Here is a 6,444-nt window from a genome sequence, read left to right on the forward strand (position 1 = left end):
ATACTGTCAACCCCGTTGTTGGGGTCATTACAGGGAGGGTGATGTGTCAAGAATACATGATACATAATTTTCTTTCTATGTAACATACAAATGCACTGGCGCTCTTGGAAGTTAACAAAAGCAAATAACAGTAGTTATACAAAGAAAAGTCAACGAAAGTGCTCGCAGCAACAATTTAGTATACATTCTTGTAAAAGAAAGTATCCAACGCATTTTCAAATTCGACAGAGCTCTCGTTGCTCACAACTGCATCAGGCAATCTGTTCCACATTTCAATTGTGTCAGGAAAAAAGGAGAAACGAAAAGCATCAGTACGTGTTAAATAAGGTTGAATAGCTCTGCTATTGTTTAGACGATCGCATCTCTGTCCTGGGGGTTGTAGATATAGATCCTTGTTTATTTTCGTTCGCCCACTCATGATTTTAAAAAGAAACTTTAGCCTATGCTTACTTCTGCGTTCCTCCAGAGGCTCTAGTTCACACGATTTTAACAAGGCTGTAACAGACTCCATGCGTCGGTATTTACCGCATATGAAACGGACTGCCAATCTTTGTATTCTTTCTATTTTTGCTTTCAGGACTTTCTGATGAGGGGACCACACAACACAAGCGTACTCCAAGACTGGTCGTACAAAAGTTTTGTAGGCTGTTAATTTCACGTCCCGTGTAGCGCATTCCAGTTTTTTCTTTAAAAAGTATAGTTTTTGGTTTGCCTTAGAACATATATTATCAACGTGTGAGTGCCATTGCAATGTGTGCATAATACTGACTCCTAAGTATTTGAAAGAAGCTGCATTATTCAGAGGATGGTTTCCGATGTGGTATATGAAGGAAAATTTGCTCCTGCTTGAGCGAATATGCGTAAATGTTGTTTTGCTATAGTTTATTTCCATGTCCCATGTTAAACACCACTCGTCTAATGCCTGTAAGCATCTATTTAGATTAATTTGGTCATCTTCGCAACCTATTGGCGAATAAATCAAACAATCATCAGCAAAAAGTTTCATTTTAACAGGCGGTTCGACTAGTGCACCAATATCATTAACAAACAACAAAAAAAGTATTGGTCCCAAAACGGAACCTTGGGGAACCCCAGAGTACACACGCAATGGATTTGAAATGCAATCCTCAATCCTTACGGACTGTTGACGCATAGATAAATAGGCCTCTATCCATTGTATTACTTCTTTACCTATTCCTATTTTATCGAGCTTAAAAAGTAATTTACGGTGAGAAACCTTATCGAAAGCTTTCCTAAAATCAACGCTTATTACGTCTGTTTGTAGGTGTGCATCCATGTTCAGGTAGAACATGGTTGCACAATAAAGGATAGTACACATCTGGAAAAACTCTGCAAACCACTCTAACTAGCAATATAATTATATTTTTTCTGATGTCCATGCTTCATTTAAAAGTAAATTGTAACTTACTTTCTGGGTGCCTCTTGTAAGGTAACGCCACATGCTTGCACAGCATCACGCAGAAATAATGGCAAGTTCTTTGGCATACCATCCATTAATGAATTCCTTGTATGTTGCATGTTACAAGAACTGAAAGATAAATCATAATATGCTGTTATTTTTTTTCATAAACTGTATGATGAGCTTTTCATGCATAAAAGGTGATTGCAAGCGAAAAAGCAGCAAGGCATCAACTTCACACCATGTTACATACTCATACTTTATTAACTAATAAATTAGAAAAGATGCAGAAAGTGTAATTAACAAGAGTGACAAATAGCAGCAAAGGTGATCATGGATAAATCTTGAAGATGATTGCCGCCGCTGCCAGAGTAGGCCACCCTTCGTAGGAAAGCACTGGCTGCCCACAAAAGCTTGCTGTCACAGGCCACGCGTGATGGTTCTTGTAGACATAGGAAAGCAATACCTGCACAGAACAGGAAAAAAAGGGCAAGGGAGGAAATGGGAATGTTGAAATTGGAACTTCAATTAGCAATATGTGCTAAGTAAGAAGTTTGGTTCACATTAAAAATAAATTTAAGCACTCCTTTTTCTTAAATTACGGGTATCTTAAGGTATGTATGCGATGATGTTTAAAATGACTAGTATATTTCCTATCATAAGCCAACAAACACTGACACCAAGGACAACATAAGGGAAATTACTTGTGCTTAAAAAATTAAATAAAGAAACGATAAATTAATGGAAATTAAAGTGGATGAAAAAACACCTTGCCGGAGGTGGGAAGTGAACCCACAACCTTCGCATTTCACGTGCTATGCTCTACCAATGGAGCTACAGCGGCGTCGTTTTCCCATCCACTTTCTTGGGTATTTATGTGTCCTAGTAGAATGCTGGGAGTGTTAGCCAGCGCCACAACTCACAGACCTTGTTCCTGGCATATAGTCATTAAGTTGCATAGCAGAGTCAAAGTCAGCCTTTAATTTATTTTATGGTGTTTTGTGGCTAAAAAGCCACTTATCAACCTGTCAAACAAGTCTGAGAAGCTTCCTGCAAAATATAATCAGTTTAAAACAGTAATTCACTCTGCAGGTGAATGATGTACTAACTTAATTAAAAAGTTAAATAGCATTTTATATTGTTGAACTAAAAGCAAGTTAGGCATTTTGCACTGCCTAGCTGTTGCCTTTCTTTCAAACTTAAACATGACACAGTACAGAGTAAGCAGGTAGCATTCAAAGGAGGACTGGTGATAAAGTAGTGTTCCAAAGCAACACTCCTAGCTGGATCAATCACTTTTGTTGATATATTTTCATGTGACCCTAATTGGCTTCGGGCAATACCTCACACAAATGACGCGACACCTTGGATGATGCGTCATACAAAGTTGAAAGTATCTCAGGATGTGATCAAACGATAACATTGCCCATTGACTTGGAAGTGTTAACATGCTGTTTGCGTGAGAGAGTGCAAAGTGATTCGTATAGGTGGCAAATTCATCAGTGTATCTATAGCCTCAGGTAATTCTGAGCATCTATGCTGATTTGCAACTGAGAAGCCACTGCACACAAAAAAGTGTATTCAAGTAATGGTCCATGCAGAATAATTGCCCACCTAGTGAAAAGGCAAATGTGGCAGGCTAATGAGCCAGAGCAAATAGATTGATAAATTCTGATAATACCTCCAATGATATTATTGAAATAGGTGATCAAAACAGCACAGGTAAAATTGCAGTTATGACAAAATTTTAAAAGCACCTCTGCAAACTGCTGAAACCCTCAGCACCATGCCTGTTCTACACGCACATGTGTTGCAGCGCAATCTACATTTCAGATGCAGGCGCCTCCACAGATCACTTTGTGATCTCCTCACAGGAAGGTTAAAAAACAGTCTGGCACAAGCTACTTGATGTGATTCATTTTGCAAGCGCCAGCCAAGTGCTGATGGTGGTAGAGCGAAATTGAAGTTTGTCCTTGTATGGAAGCCTTGGCCCATGTTTTATCAATTCTAGCGGCAAAACACACCTTTTACAGCACACATAAATCTTAAATTAGACTGCTTGCTGATGCTGTACAGTAAGTTCCTGTAAAGAAACTAAATCACACAGAAAACATTTAGAATACCAAACTAATCAAATACTGGCTTGAATACATTTGTGCATTAGGGAAGCAAGGTGTAATGTACATTGTTGTAGAAAATTTTTACTCATGTATGGAATACTTCTATGACACAGCAGAGTGAGCTCTTACATAGCAATGACTACCTACAGGTAAATTTTGTAAGGCTTAGGGAAACTAATTATTAGTAGAACTGTGTATGTACACTGACAATGAGAAATTGGTTATAATAGTGGCAGCTTATAATGGACCAGTGCAAAAAAATGGCCATTTGTGAGACACCAACTAGCTATTTTACCACGAAGCGCTCCCTGGCCTTAACCCATATAAAAAGCACTGGGAGGACCAGAGAGGGCACAGTACATTGGCTTACACTGATCATGATGAGGTCCCGTCATCCAGCTAGTGCCAAGGTACAAGAAGGATGTCCAGCCGTCTATAGAGTGAAAGGGGCAAAATAAGATAGCATCAAGTGAGTTGAAAGGCAAATTTGCAATTACAAATAAGGTGACCCGGTCACAGTCATTCATTAATAAATGCCAAGCTGTCGTGATTTCACTCCCAGATGAAGCACCTACTAGGTTAAAGGTTTTGCTGCTTATTTAGAACAAAACACAAGCGAAATTTGCACATCAGCAGACGATTTAATTTGGAATTGTACAGATGAAGTAAACATTGCAGTTATATTTTTCGTTTTGCTATAAAGTGGGAACGCTACAAACTGCATAGTCACTGACACACGCGCGCACACGTAAGAACAAAAAGACACAAAATAGGGCGAGTTGAGTCTGGTTCAGCATTACAGCCAGCGCGTCGTCTTCGAATGCACTCCTTTCGGTTGGCTCGTGCTACGTTAACTACAGGCTAACAAGCAGGACAAAGTTCTTACTGTTGTTGCGGAAGTCGTGGAGCGCGGTAGTGCTGAACGGCTGAACACAAGCAGAACCCTCTTATAAAAGTAATGACGAAAACTCGAAGGGCAGAAGAGCCCATGTATCAAGAATTGTCGCGGGTAACACCTAAATATATTCACATTGTTGACGAAAAACGAAGCGCAATGTATTTCACTTACCGGAAAAAGTGTTATCCGAACGTGCGACGTACAAAGACGCACCGAGACACGAAGGCGGCGAACGCAGATCCCGCCATTGTGGTAGTAAGCCGTCGGCGAAAACACGCAATACAGCCGATGTCACGAAGCACTGATGCAAAACACACGGCACAGAGCATCAGCACAGCTAAATGACTCCAGTTAATATCCAGTATAAATGTACAGAACGGCTTAGAATGACGCACAACTAGATAACGAACCCACGACCGAGACATAGCGGGCGGCAATGGCCGTTTTTTCAAACTTCCTGCCTCCCAGTGTTTCCAGCACAGAATGAGATGTCCGACAAATTTGGATTGTGCCGCCGAAGTGATCGCAGCGCGGTGGCTCTGTGACACCGCTGTGCAACACCGGCGTTTCGCTCCTGCTGCTGTAAATACCTCCTGCGCGAGCATAGAATGGTTTCCAGGCGTCGTGTGCGCGCCCCGTATGGAAAACAATAACACGCCCTTGATTGTTGAAGTTCTGGCGTGAAATTATTTAATATTAAAGCCAATTAACTTATGTTGCTTCCAACGAGTTCGATTTGTCTGTGGCGTCTTTTATTCGCTAACGCCGATGGCCGACGGTAACCGCACATTTAACACGTCGTTTGGCATTTTATGCACTTTTAGACAAAAAGATCTAGAAAAGTTCTTGAGTTAGACATTCTGAATGCGTTTACCAAAACAGACTCTAGAGACACCAGTATAGTGGGTTTTGCCGCAGATAGAATATATACTAGCATATTCCAAGTGCTGAGGTTATGTTTAGAAGAAATTCTATTTTCAGTCTTATCATAGACCAAGACGTCTATAGCCGTTTGTAGCCGTTTCAAGAAGTTTTTAAGAGGTTCTGTGTTTCGTGGGGGTACAGGGCCCTCAATGTATTCCAGAACGGTTTTATTACTATGGTTGCATATTGCGACCTAAACCATACCTGCCTCTGGCAATATTCTGCTATCGCTGCTTTCACCGTGGACACATGCAGGCATTTTTCCCACAGCGTACTATACATCCAGAAAAGCTCACACCAGAAGGCCAACCACGATATCGATGTGGCTTATGTAAATATGATGAGCACGATATGACAAGCACAAATTGTCCGACTAAACAGAAGGCCACAGTACTGATATGAAAGGCTATACCAAAAACGACTATAGTAACAACACACAATCGTTATGAGGTTCTTGCAGATGAGCCAGAGATGCTCTTGGCAGAAGACGCAAAATCCCAAGAAACACATCTGTATTCTTCTGTTCTTAAACGTGGCAAGCAGTCGCAGACAAAGAAATAGAAATTACCGGAACCTCTGTATCAGTCGATGACCATGATGACATTGACGCCCGGATAGACACACTGGCCAGAGAGATTGAGCGACTACGCAAACATAAAGAATTGGTAATTATGCGTCGTTAGAAAACAGGAACAACACGTGACGCATCAACCACTGCGAATGCCACCGTTATGCCTGGATTTCGTCCGGCACAGCAGGTCAACCAAGCTGTTTGGACAGCAGTTTTAGATCAACTTGCTCAACTAACGTTGCTCATTCTGAATTGCCTGCATCATGGCTAATTCTCTGCAGCAGCTGTCACAGGATGGAATTCTACAGTGGAATTGTCTGGGCCTAAACTCCAAGTTAGGAGAAATTAAAACCAAGCTTCAATAGAATAAGCTACATGTATGGGTACTGCTTATTCAAGGGCATAATAAGCTATGCTCCCTATCCAATTTTAATGGGTATCATAACCCATCTATTAGAGATAGACGGGCTACTGCAAGGGCTTCAGCTCCCGGAAAAGCTGCAGTTTATAT

At 41.0% G+C, this 6,444-nt stretch overlaps 1 long non-coding RNA gene across 1 annotated transcript; it reads right to left on the reverse strand.

Annotated features, from left to right (window-relative positions):
- Window positions 1-1,660: 1,660 nt before the first annotated feature.
- On the reverse strand, window positions 1,661-5,167 carry LOC142578078 (uncharacterized). Its single transcript, XR_012827158.1, has 3 exons — window positions 4,610-5,167; window positions 3,911-3,973; window positions 1,661-1,886 (listed from the first exon to the last, which is right to left on the reverse strand). It is a non-coding gene; the product is annotated as an uncharacterized LOC142578078 (long non-coding RNA).
- Between the last annotated feature and the right edge of the window lie 1,277 nt (window positions 5,168-6,444).

Source organism: Dermacentor variabilis, chromosome 4 (assembly GCF_050947875.1).
Source record: "Dermacentor variabilis isolate Ectoservices chromosome 4, ASM5094787v1, whole genome shotgun sequence".
NCBI classification, from domain to species: domain Eukaryota; kingdom Metazoa; phylum Arthropoda; class Arachnida; order Ixodida; family Ixodidae; genus Dermacentor; species Dermacentor variabilis.